This window comes from Crassostrea angulata, chromosome 2 (genome assembly GCF_025612915.1).
Source record: "Crassostrea angulata isolate pt1a10 chromosome 2, ASM2561291v2, whole genome shotgun sequence".
NCBI lineage: Eukaryota > Metazoa > Mollusca > Bivalvia > Ostreida > Ostreidae > Magallana > Magallana angulata.
The window spans coordinates 13,576,932-13,590,847 of record NC_069112.1 but is presented as its reverse complement, the minus strand read 5'-3'; the positions used below and the strand labels follow the sequence as shown (position 1 = coordinate 13,590,847).

Here is a 13,916-nt window from a genome sequence, read left to right as displayed (position 1 = left end):
TATACATGTACTCTGTAACTAGTCGTCTTGTAATACATATACTTTCTTTTGTTTGTTAAAATTTTGTTTAAAATTTTGCCAATCACAAACAATTTTAAAGTAATGTAAAACACGGGCGCCATTTTGAAACAATTAAATTGTTAGAGAGTTCCGAATGAAATCTGATGAATGTTTCACACGGTTCTCGCTCGCTTTCAGGGTACATACATAAGTACATACTGTTTATACCAATGATTGCTACCCTTTGAAAATTTAACTCGCCATTAAACATCTCATTTTTTAAAGGATGTTTGAAACGATTACATAAACTCTTTTCGACAAATATTTTTATTTTTTTAAAACACGTATTATATACAGGCTTTCAATCACAACACGTTTTTATAACAATAGTAGAACTAAAAGTTTAGCCATTATATTTGCATTTCCATTGTTGTTTCCCACTGTAAGCCCATACGGAGGAGCTGCAATTATTTCTCTATCATCGCAATTGCTCTGTCTGTATACTATGACGTCATAAAGGTGTAACGTTATATATTCTTTTCCATGACGTATAGATTTAAACCACAATACGATACATCATGTGTTTTTCTCCAACTCCATTAAGATTGACGTATTTAATATTAAAACATGTTTTTGATAACATTTTAAAGGAATTCCTGTTTTAACATATCATTGATTCTGTTAACAAATCTATGTGAATTAAAAAGATACGTTACAGTATAAACTATACTTTTGATGTAATGGATACATGTCAAGGTCTAGGCTAATACAGGGTATTTGCGAGTGGTAAAATGCAAATATAAGTAATAAACAATGATTATTTAGTGAACATGGCGTTATGAATAGCAACTGCTCTGCTGGCATATTTTCAAGGATGCGCTAGCGCGCATCATGGAATATGCCATTAGAGCAATTGCTATTCATAACGCCATGTTAACTAAATAACGTTTTTTATTTCTTAAATAATCGTTTGACACCATACCACCATATTTTCAACTCGTAGCAACAACGGAAGACCTACTCATGGCTTTGCCACGAGCTTTGCTCTAGTTATGGTATATATTGCTCATTAATATTTTAAGATTACTTAAGTTTAGTCATGTGTTGATAGTACTTAGAAAATTATATGTAATTAAGAAATTGTTAATATTAATAATTATCCCAATTGAATGTCAGGAGACATTTTTATTTAAGAAGTTGAGAATGTCACAGGGTGACAATCACATGTTTTATTAAATAGTAGAACAATAAATAAGATTGTATTCATTCATGCGTGTATTGAATTGTATTGGCTGAGTGGTGTATTTGGTGTCACGTGATTGTCGAGTTTGTTCTTGTTGTTTCTTAGGGTGAAATAAAGTGGTAGAAACGGTAAGTGTGCTGTGTGGTGGCCAAGTGCGCAGGTTTGAATATTAGTATTAATACCCTTTTAATAGTGTTTCTATTAATTAACGATACGTGTATGATCTCCTGCTTGACATCATCATTCTAGCAGTATTTATAGAAATTCCTCAATATATGGATTATTTTGGTAAGGGATATGGCCATATTTATTTCAATAACTGAAACTAAATAATTAGCATTGATAAGTGAATTGTATTGTAATTGTGTTTAGTTTTCATTTTAGGTCGCCTTTACTTTATGTTACTATCTGGATAAATTAAACATCTGCAATACCCCAAACAAATTTGTGAACCTTCATCAATGGACTTGCTGGTACTATATCTTTTCCTATTAACGAAAATATATCTAAGTACTATTATCTCCCTTCGTTTAAATTTTATGACAAAAAGAAACTATTATAGGCACTTCATCCAAAAAAAAAAAAAAAACTCGATTAAAAACTCATGTTATTCTATTAGTCTTTCGATGAAAGAGAGAAAGAAAATTAAATTCCAAAACACACAAAATTTCATCAATTTTTAAAAACGTTTGAATGAAGATGAATGCAAACTTATATCACTATTTTTTACGACATGACGTCTGGATTTTCAGAGTTAGAAAACTTGAAATTTTTAGAAACAAACACTAACCTTATGTATCCGGTTTTTAAAGCATGATTTTTCACTAACTGATAGTATTTATAAAACGATCCATAATAACTTGAAATAATAAAGATTTTTAAGTTAATAACCGATTTTTATAACTCTGGTGCATACTATATTGTTCTTGAAAAAAAGATTTAAAGTTAATTGGATTTATCGTAATTCTATTACAAAACGTCAATTGATATTAAATCGTTATTTTGACTAATTGTGTGCAAGATATAAACTATTTATATTGTATGACACATGGACAAGCTCTGTCATTTGTATGATTTATATATTAAAATCTTTTTTTCTTAACTACGGCTTTTTTAAAAGTACATTTAATATTTTGTCAATATTATACACATCAATTGTAAAAAGAAATTAATTTGTTACCTTCTGATCTGTAGGTTCTGATTCTGTCAAGTTGATATATTGAACGATGTAACCATTCCCAAAGCCATCCAGATTTATAACCTGCTTCCGTTTCAACATAAATTCTTCTGCTGGCATACTCTATTTCCCTCCATATCTCTTCATACATGGACTTGCTAGAGTTAAATTTGGATGGGTTGGCATACTCTAAAAGTTCGGCCCTAAAATGAATTAGACGTTCAACGTCGTCGCCAAGTTTTGTGTCTGTGGCATCTGGTTTCTCCCCCCATCCTCTTCTTGGTTTCAGTGAAGGACAGAGGTTTTTTATTAGCTTATAGAGTAGCTCTAAATCAAACTCATTGTAGTCAGGTGGATCCGATGACTCAGAGAAACATTTATTTTTTTCTTCTGGGTGAAGACTATATTTCCCACTCATTAAGGATTGAGATGATTTCACTTTATCACGCAATTCCTTTGGTTCAATATGATATTGCAATATTTGTGAAAGTAGACTTTTAATAATCCAGACAAATGATTTATGAGTACCACTAAATTCTGTATCCCAAACAATGGGAGAGAATCTATTTAAGTCCATATTTTCTGCCTTTAATATCACTCAGTCTTAGTCACAAATAAAGTCACTGTTCTGTTTTGTGCACCCTAGAATAAATAAAAAAGTAAATTTATCTCCGAAAACTGCGCTGAAAAAGTTCAAATAATTACTTAACTTGCATTATATTCCAAAACAATTCAAACGTTTTTTCATACGTTAACAAAATAATACAGGTACATACGTTTACCTTAAATATACAAAAACATGAATTAGCATGTATTAAACAATTTTTCGATTATCGGTGAAACAAGGTTAGGTGCATATTCATGTGCTTTAGGAAATACAGAAAGAAGTAAAAATCAAATGTCTTTTTTTTTCAGATAAGAAATTTGATTTCATACTCATGTCAAACTTTGGTAATTGTTTTGTTTGAAAATACATATTTGAAACAAATCCTTGCATGATATATATATATATATATATATATATATATATATATATATATATATATATATATATATATATATGATAAAAAATAATAGAAAGCCAAATCAAAACTCTACCGGTTTCATTATAATCTTCAGGAGTTTTGAACAATCACCATAGATACATAAGTACATACATTTCAAATGATCATGATAGAAATGAGCTACTACAGATAAAAGATAAATCAGAAAAATGTGTTATTCCATACGTCGCAACACACAACCCGAAAAATCAAGAGTTTTACCAAATTATAAAAAAGCAACCTTCAACTTTTAGAACGTGATAAAAAAAATGAATGAAGTCTTAAACAAATTTCAGATCATTAAAAGTAAACGACAAAGTCCGTCTCTGAAAAAGATTTTAACCCGTGCCAAATTTGAAAATATCGAAGAAACACCAGCTGTCCGTAAATGCCAGAAGCCAAGATGTGCCACCTGCCCTTACCTACAAGAAGGCCACCAGTTCGAGTTCAAAAGCGGCAGAAATTTTAACATACATTCCTCTATTACATGTGAAAGTTCTAATCTAATCTACGTCATAACATGTGCAGGATGTGGAGAAAACTATATTGGTCAAACCGGGGATACCCTCAGACATCGAATGACCGTCCACCGACAACAAATTCGTGAAACAAAATACCAGTGCACGGCTGTTAGCGGACATCTCAGAAACTGTGCCAAGAACATTTTTCCAAACTTTACAGTGTGTCCTATCTATAAATTTTATAAAATAACAACCGAAAAAGAGCGTGAAACAAAAGAAAAACAATTCATTTTATTATATAAACCAAAACTGAATGCATTATAATTATGAATGTTTAAATACATTTTATGTTTTTCTTGTACAATTATAGAATATTTGAATATATTATATGTTTTTCCCGTACTATTACAAAACGCTTATACTATGACGTCATAATGAACTCTGAAAAGCGCAACATATAATTGATGTTATATGACGTCACAATAATCATTTGAAATGTATGTACTTATGTATCTATAGTGATTGTTCAAAACTCCTGTACCCATATTTACTAAAGTTCGTAGACGTAGACGTAGAAGTTACGAATGACGTAAGATTGAAGTTACGAATACGTAAAATGGTATTTACTAAGCTTCTCTTAGACGTAGACGTAGGTTACGAATTCTTAGGTGTACGATTTATTCGTACGCATGCGCAATAATTAGTTTCACTTCATAGAAGTGCGCGAATTTTTTTGTTTATCGTCTGCCGGTTTAAAACTAAAGAAAGATGGACGCGAAGAAGCAGAGAAAGGCAAATTTTAGCGATGTGGAGGTGGAAGTATTAGTGGACGCGGTGGACACTAGCTACAAGGTTTTGTATGAAAAGTTCTCACCGTGTCTGACTAACAACATGAAGACAATGGCATGGGAGTCGGTGACAGAGAAGTAGGTCGATTTTATAATCGGAGATCATGAAGATAATCACTATCTAGATCAAAAATACCATTTTACTGTTTATGGAGTAATGTGTTAGTCCATCATTTATGGATTTTTCATTAATAATTATTTATCATTGAGTGTTTTATGGATTTGTGCATTGCGGATTCTTGAATTTAACAGTTATTGTAATCACAATTCAGAATATCAGCTGACAATAAACACATATACAGAACACATTGAATTTCTGAATAATATTAGGTTTCATAGAAAGAAAATGACAGTGGTCACACACATATTACATTATAATTATGAAATCATGAAGTTCATATGTTTAGATCAGCTGTAGGTATTTCTAATTTGCAAGCCTATTGTAAGTGGCTAAAAATTGGTAGACTATTTACATGCATTTGTGTTGTGAATTGGGGAAAGTAGCTCTTCAGTCTTCAGTTAGAAATGTTCCTCTTCACAAGTATTGGTCAGAATAAAAGCAGGAAGAGATTGATGGCTATCATTACTCTCTGATTATTGTTAAATTTTCGAGTTTAAAAATTTCAGTTGATACTTATTACCATGATACTTTAACACCTTCTAATCTAAATACCTGTACAAGTACACTGAGTGTTTGTGGTCTTTTCATATGCACTTGTGCACATATGTAGAGTAAACGCCGTAAGTCTGCAGTGCACAAGAGGGGTAGTGGAAGTAAAAAAAAAAGTGGCAAGACATGCAGTCTGCCGTCAAGAAGAAGGAAGCTCAACGGAGGAAAAACTTGACGCAAACTGGAGGAGGGCCTTCTAAGCTCCCCATGTTGAAGCCTTGGGAGGAGAAAGTTTGTTGAACATGCAATTATTCTATTTCAATCTTTAGAGTGTTAAAAGGCAATCCAAACCTTCAAGAAGTATTTCATACTGTTGTATTCATATGTTAATTTGTTACATATGATCCTTACAAGGAAATTAAGGTAGGTCCGTAACAATGAAATGATAAACTTCAAGTTGAAGATATCCATGGTGTAACATACAAAGACAAGCTGTTATTGTGTCAATTTGTGTGTACTGGTCCATTGATTTAGCAATTACAAAAGCCCAAATGGTATTGTTTTGGGGGTATAATTGATAATATGATATAAAATTAATATTTAGCTACATGCTAAGGTTCTGTCATTTAGTGAATGAATGCTTGAAATTTGTAAATGTCCGAGAAGACAGATCATTGTTGGTAAGTATGAACTAACCAGTATTGATGCTTCACTGACAATCTCTCGTGAACATGTGTTGTTTTGTGTAAGTCCTTGTCTGTCCTTTTATGTACCCTAAATGTATATAACTGTCTTAGGAGATAATGGGTTCAAATTCCATCACTACTGCATATGTTTTCAAGTAGTGTTTTAAGGTAGGTCTCCAAGTTCTAGTATCAACTAATATAACTGTTATGTTTGCATGCTGTTTTATTTCTCCCTTGTTTTGTCTCCAACATCAATCCAATTTAAATCTAAATGATATTGTTTATAAAATTGTTATTAATTATGAATCATTTGCTTTACAAGAAAATGAAGATGAAATGAAAATGATTTTTTTTCAAATGCTTCTGACAAGATGCTTTATTTTTAACTCCTTTTTCTTTATGGAATGAATTGTAAATTGTCAGACTATAGTAAGGAAATATGTACTTTCAACTCCATGAAAATTTTAGATATTGCAATTGATTCCTCAGTCAGCCATATCTGGAATTGAGGATGGGGTGGACACCAGTGAAGTCAGGTCTTCCCTTCAGATGTCCCAAAAACCAAGTTGCCTTGAGAAACAGCCATTTATTGTCACTGAGGGTAAGGTTATAAGTTGCCATGATACTTCACTATCATTGATCATGTTGGTTTATCACTATGAATAGTTACAGTAGTTATACCCCCACATATGAAGTTTTAGGAAGGGGGGTCTTTTTGGAAGCACTCTGATCTCTTTGTCTGTTTGTCTGTTCTACATGATCAGTCTTCTAAGATATGGAGTTGCATTATTATACCTTTGGAGTAAGTGATTAATAATGAAGGAGAAAAACAACTTATTACTTCTGTCAAGACTTAGATTATTCAAGGTTTTATCCATCAAAGAGCTTTGCATGGCTATGTTCATTAAGTGCAAAGGTTGGGTTTATTGTCTTTTTTTTCTGCATTGTAAATTAGAAAAAAATATCATTAATGTAACAAGAGGCTTCTGGTTAAAAGTATGACTAAATAAATAAATAAAAAACAACATTTGTTTTAAATCCAGCTGAAGAACTTGAATATCTAGACACTAATAGTGATGTGCTAGTTGTCTCTCAATCTGAAGGTTAGTATATATCCTATGTTTAGTATTCTTTAAACAATTCAACATTTTGAAATACTGGTATTAAACTGAAATTGGTCATTCTGCCCAAGAAAAGTGCAAAATTTATCAAAATGCTTATAATTGTTAGTTTAAGCAAATATAATTATCAATCTGATTAAAATCAGATCTGCGATCCGCTCCAACAAATTCAATGTCGCTACACAAAGATCTCTTGTGTGGCAACATCGAATTAGTCGGAGAGGATCACAGATCTGATTTTAATCAGATAGATATAATTATACACACTGCAAATATGACTATATTTCCTTGCAAACAAAGATTGGGGGGGGGGGGTTAAATAGGAATCTCCTTGTCCGTCTGTCTTTCCCTGTGTTCCCGGTCTGTGTTATCATGTCAATGATTGCATGTATTGCACACACATGATGGTTGCAATATTGAAAATGTAAGATCATCATTATGTCAATGATTCTGATGGATTTGCCATTCTCAAATGTTAATATAGGTAATATACAGCAATGTGAAAAAATCATCAATGAACTTTTCTCAGTGCTGTTTATTTCTTAATTTACTTGAATTATGATATTTTCTTAACGGGGTGTATCATTTGTAAACTTGCAAGCTCAAGGTACCTCTCGCTAGTTTTCTTTAAAATTTCCTTTAACTTCACAGAAGAATCTTCATTGTCAAAACCGTCTACTTCTAAAGGTATGAAAACAAGAAAAACACAAAACAGAAACACAATTCTATTTTGCCTTACATATGTCAAAAGCTTTTTCCTAATTAAAAATAAAAAAATTCTAGTTTATATTAAGATTTTAAAAAGATAAAAAAAAATGTTCTGGCATTACTCTATATCGAGATAAGATTTATTTTCCATTTATAAGGAAAACGGAAAGCTCAAACATTTAATGAGTACACCTACGGATCTCGGCGCCTCGTTGAAATTGAGGAGGAGAAGCTTTCAATCAAAAAGCAGAGACTGGAAATTGAAAAAGAGAGGCTCGAGATTTTGAAGAACTTTTATGCTTTGTTTTCTTCTTCAAATGTTCAATCTGTTTGTAATCTTTTGTCTGAGTTTTAATTAGTAATTTCATTTATACTTGCTTGAAACTTCCACCCTCTGTGAGACCAATGTTTTTTATACCTCCGCTCCAAAGGAGAAGGGGTTATACTGTTTTACCCTTGTGTGTCTGTCTGTCTCATGACTGTCCTTTTGTTCATCTGTCTGTCAGTTACGGTAATTTCTGTCACAGTTTTTCAGCAACTATTCATCACAGATGCTTGAAATTTTAACACACTATTTGTTTAGGCATGCCAGAAGTTAGGATTTATTTTTGTACCAATCAGCTTTCTGTCAACTTTGCTCATTTTGCATATTCACATCAGAGCGGGGTATTACTAGTGAACATTAAGCTCACAAATATCTTGTTCTGCCTTTTCTGACCATTATTACAATTACAATTACTTGTATGGAAGCAGAATTGTTAATTTGCTGGTTATATTAAATTTTATTATAATTATCCACCATATGGACTAGAATATTTTTGTTTGTATTTTAAAGAATGTGAAAACATTAAGTACATGAATGAATTGTCTTGGAAAATAGACTTAATCATTTTTAAATTTATCAAATAACAAATAAACACATGCTAAATTTCAAGGGACTTAATGTATTTCATAAATGTATTTTAAGAGTACCATCTCAGGACAACTTTAACAATAATACATGCATATAAAATGTAAATTAAAAAGTACAGTAAGTCATACTCTGGCATTATCTTGATGTGTTGAACAGTATTAATTTTTTGATTTAAAAAAAAAATTGAAAATGACACTGTGGATTAACAAAAAAATGTTTCTTTGTATGTGTTCCAGTTAGATGGAGAATTCAAAAATAGAATATTACAATTCTACAGTAAGATGGCAGCTTTAAATGATATCTCTCTTTAAAAATATCAAATAAAACAAATCTAAAACAATAACCAAATCGTTTACCATAATTGAGTTGACAATGTAGAACATGATTTGTTAGATGACAAATTGGAAAACATCAAAAAACATTTAACATACTAACTTTTGTACAATTCAAAGATAATGACCTGTAAGCAGAATAAAAATTATCACTTTTTTGAATAATTAAAATATCAGTCTACATTTAACAGGGTGTTGCACATTACTTATCAAAAATTACTAACTATTGGACAGGCAAATATATCAAATAGACAGACAATGCCACTAAAAAATTAAAATCTTCTAACAATGATGTTTTTGGTGTTAACTGCGTTTGCATTGACAATAGTTTCAGCATTGAAAATGTCATTATCAGAGAAGATGGGTACTTGTCCCGTTGCTGGTGCTGGAATGCGGTCTTCGATGGCCCTGTTGTGGAGGCGGCAGCAGCATTCGATGATCCTCACACATTTTGAAGGGGTGTAGGCCAAAGCTCCTCCTGTTTTGTGCAGACATCTGTAACAGAATATTGATGTTATGATTAACATGGATATGAATTATGATCCGTCACCTAGTCATGCGTTTGTTGGAAAGTATAAATTTATGCATTGTCAAGTCCCAAACATTATTTTGTATTTTTTCTAAGAATTTTGCATGTTTTTGCAACTATTTGTATGGCCCATTTGTAAATGGGTTAGTGATGTTTTAAAAGAATTTTGTAAGAATTGAATTTGAAATAATTTTATGATTTGGGTGTTCTGTATCTAATTCTCCCTTTTATGTATTGTAAGCTCATCATCATCAGATGGGGGAGCGATGTTGTCCCATTGGAAGTGCAGTCTCGGGAAAAAGTTAAATTAAAGAAATAAAGAGAAGATAAAAGAGAAGTGTTACCAAGGTAAGAAAATTTGCTTATATGCTTTATGTTTGGAGTCTGTTCTGCAAGTCTAATATTTGAATGAAATCTATTTTTTTATACTTGCCGAAATCTGGACTTAAGGACACCAAAAGCCTTCTCAACGCAGTTTCTTGTCTTAATGTGACTGGCATTGTATTTCTCCTGCTGTCCTGCTTGGGGCGTGAGGAAAGGAGTCATTAACCATGGACGAAGGGGGTAGCCACTTTCTCCTTAAAGCCATCCTCCACCTGGCGGCTGGTCCATTATCTCGGGAATGCTCGAGTTTGCAAGTATATATGCATCATGTGTGGCACCCCCATACTTGCAAACGATGTTTGTAAATCTGAAATGAGATGTTGGTATATAAATGCAGTCATAAAGAAACAATTAAAAAAATGTTGATAGTTTTATAGACCCAACATAGTAATTTCACTGATTGTCCACTTAAAAATACTATTTTTTATTTACCTCAGGTCAGCCGTCACGATTCCCTGCATATTTATGGCATGAAATCCTTTCCTGCACACAAAAACATGCTCATCGTCTCCAGTCATTCCCATGATTGGAATCAGAGTTCCATCAATGGCACCAACTACGTTGGGGAAGTTTGCCACCCTCAAAAATTCCTCCTTTGTCCGAAGAATTTCCTCTTGCCCCATCGGAAAAATGATGTGGTCAAGGCTGGCATTCAGGGCATCAACGACTCCCATAAACATTCTGCTGAACGAGGGTTGAGAAATACATGTACCATGTATGTCAGCAGCCTCAGACTGAAAGTCTCCTTTGGACAGAACTCGAAGAGTTGCCAACACCTGTAAAAATTAATTCTTGTGTGTTAATGTTATTGCTTATTCAAATTTAAATTCAAGTTTCAAGGAATATAGATACTTGGTTTTGAATTTTCTTTGGTACAGAATGTCTACAATAGAATAGTTGTTTGGACAATTAATGATTACCATGGGGTAAGATGGGGTTATTGGAGGGGGGGGGGGGGAGACAATTTTTATCAAAGGAATATATAAAGAAATATCTTTAAATCTTTTTCTTAAAAAACATTTGCCTAGAAAAGCTGTAAATTTTGTGAAAGAATATTAGATAGTGTAAATTCAAATTTGTTCAAATCACAATCTTTAGGAGTAGTGTGGGGCCACAAAGGGGATTCAGTTGTACAAAAGAAAACAATTTAATTATTCACAAAAACTGAAATGTTATTATATATGCTTTTACTTATTTATATAGCATTTTTATACATTGCTGATTCTTTAAAATTGTTTAAACTTTGGCCCCTGGATGATTATCGGGCCTCACAAAGGTTCAGAATTTAATGTACATGTATGCTGAATGTGACACGACTATAAAATCGTGTTAGAAAAGGGACTTGATTATACCAGTAAATATAAGAATATCCAGAGGAAAACAGATTTTTTTGTATAGAATCTACATGTATTATACCACAGTGTCCAGATATTTTGTATTATGACTAAATGAAGCTGATTTTATCCTGCCTAGTGTTGCTCAGGTGAGCGATGTGGCCCATGGGCCTCTTGTGCTGTAAATTTCTATACCCCGTGTAATTATAATGAGGACACAAAGGAATAACAATTATCAAATGTCCTGAATTGTGCATTGTTGTTCAAATAACAAACATCTTATTATTATAAATTAATTTTCTGTTTGTTTAAAAATGAAAGAATTATACGTGTAGGTGGAATTTCATGGTCATTTGTATGCAGTCACATATGCTCAGGTTGGACTGAATATACCTGTTATATGTAATTACACAACATTGTCCAGATAGAAGTATTCAAGACTTCACGCATATCGCTAAAAGTTAGGAAGTAAAACTGTGAACTGTTAATAAGTTCACGTATGTGGAACTACTGTGTACCCCTTTATACTGAACCTTGTCGTCTATAACAATGCATTACAACATGTTACAGATAATAACAATGAAAGAACAAGTGCACTTAAGCTATAGAGAATGGGCCCTTTTTCAGTGCCGTTTATACGTAGAAAATATCATCAAATTGCTTTTTTCTCATCATAGTTAAGCACTCATGGATACTTCTGATTTATATGCACGCTTAAATTTACCAAAATTAGAATACAATTAAAAAAATTGAGGATTTTTAAATGCCTATAAATAATCTAAATCCGGAAAAATCGAACCGAACCTACTTGAATTGTGTCTATTTAAATCAGAGGGAGGAGACATTTAAATCAACATTGCTCTGTTAGTGGATCGATTGGCGCGTTTGCTGAATTATACTTTATGCATTATTTTACGTCTGAAAAAAAAATCGAATGAAGCTTTGAAGTCGCATATTACCATAGTGACAAACAAATATTCCTGACCATACAAAGATGAAGGAAAGCGATCTAAAACGTGTCAATGTTTTACAGTGAGCACATTTGACAAACGTTTACCTGGATAGAAACCATGTGATTGTTTGAAATAATTTATTCCATGCGTGAGTTCAAACATGGGTCACGCAGGTAATAGATTTCGCTTGCTATAGGAAAAACCTTGAAATTTTCATACGTTTTTCATTTTTTAGGTACCAGCCTAACCGAGTACAATCTTCTTACTTTCACAGGAGTTTACTAAATGTATAATGTCTTTTCCACAAGTTTGTACTCGGTTAGGCTGACAGTAAACAAAGGCTTTAAAATGAATGCCTGTCCTCGATTTACTATACAAAATCACGAATGTCTGCTGACCCCTACTATGTTTTAAAGCTTCGTGCTTTTCATAAACAATAATTTCAGCGCTAAAACTTGTTAATCTTATGGAATAGATATCAATAGATAATGTTAAGGAAAAAAATATGCTTAATTTGATTCTTCATTTTTTCACTTTTCACCGGGGCCCATAAGTGCACTCGTCCTTTCATATATTCATCCAATATCCTTTCTCTGCAAAGATATTCTCGTTGAAAAATTAATATGAAATATCTCAAATAATATTTTTAAAATAGGTTTCAAAACCCCTAACACAGTTTCACCCGTAAAACAAGAATATCGCTATGTACATACTGTGGGGGGGGGGGGGGGGGGTTATAATTGGTATTCATAAAAGACACTGATCATTGTTCATCAGTAAATGTATGTGTAACATCAATATTGTGTTTTATCACATAAATGTCATTCGGATGATTATACATATCGGTTTGTTTGTAAACGGGGGGGGGGGGGGGGGGGGGGGGGGGTAAATTGTTGGATATTTTATACCAAAGAAGGAGGGTCATGATTGATAATTGTAAAAGACAGTAATCATTGTTTGTCAGTAATTAATCAACCAGAGAGCATGTGTAACATTGTGTTTTATCATATCAATATCATGGTGACGAATGTATATATTCGGATTTTCCGGGGGGGGGGGGGGTGTGAAATGCTTGGGTGAAAATTATACTGCAACTAAAAATACATCGGGTTCAATATCAGCGAAATTACTTACCATAGATCCAACAGGCAGAGGATGGGACCTGTTAGTAGGTCGTAAAAGTCTTCTGTCCACCTGCTGAATGAAATCAACGATGGTCCGCCTCGGGAATCGATAACGGCAAATCAGTTCTCTGTCACTGAAGACATCTAAGGGGTTAGTCCGGTCCCGGAAAACTCTCTGACGTCTCAGACTCTTCTCTCTCGCAAGTGTAAACAAAATCGCCGCCATGTTTGATAAGATACGCGTACCTATAGAGCAGACGTAGATTTACGTCCGATTATGACGTAATTTTACGTCAACGTCATTTTGTGAATACCGTTTAGACGTAAACGTACGCTACGTCTAAGTTTACGTCTACGTCTACGTCTACGAACTTTAGTAAATATGGGTACTGAAGATTATAATGAAACCGGTAGAGTTTTGATTCGGCTTTCTGTTATGTTTTATTATTT

The 13,916-nt window shown here is 32.9% G+C and overlaps 1 long non-coding RNA gene and 2 pseudogenes across 1 annotated transcript; 2 read left to right on the top strand and 1 right to left on the bottom strand.

Moving 5' to 3' along the window:
• The first annotated feature begins 4,572 nt into the window (after positions 1–4,572).
• LOC128171337 (myb/SANT-like DNA-binding domain-containing protein 4) lies at positions 4,573–8,606 on the top strand (annotated as a pseudogene).
• A 793-nt stretch (positions 8,607–9,399) lies between these two features.
• LOC128171340 (putative nuclease HARBI1) lies at positions 9,400–10,754 on the bottom strand (annotated as a pseudogene).
• Positions 9,855–10,632, top strand: LOC128171345 (uncharacterized). The gene is made up of 3 exons (XR_008242067.1): positions 9,855–10,019; positions 10,122–10,309; positions 10,493–10,632. It is a non-coding gene; the product is annotated as an uncharacterized LOC128171345 (long non-coding RNA).
• Positions 10,755–13,916: the final 3,162 nt, after the last annotated feature.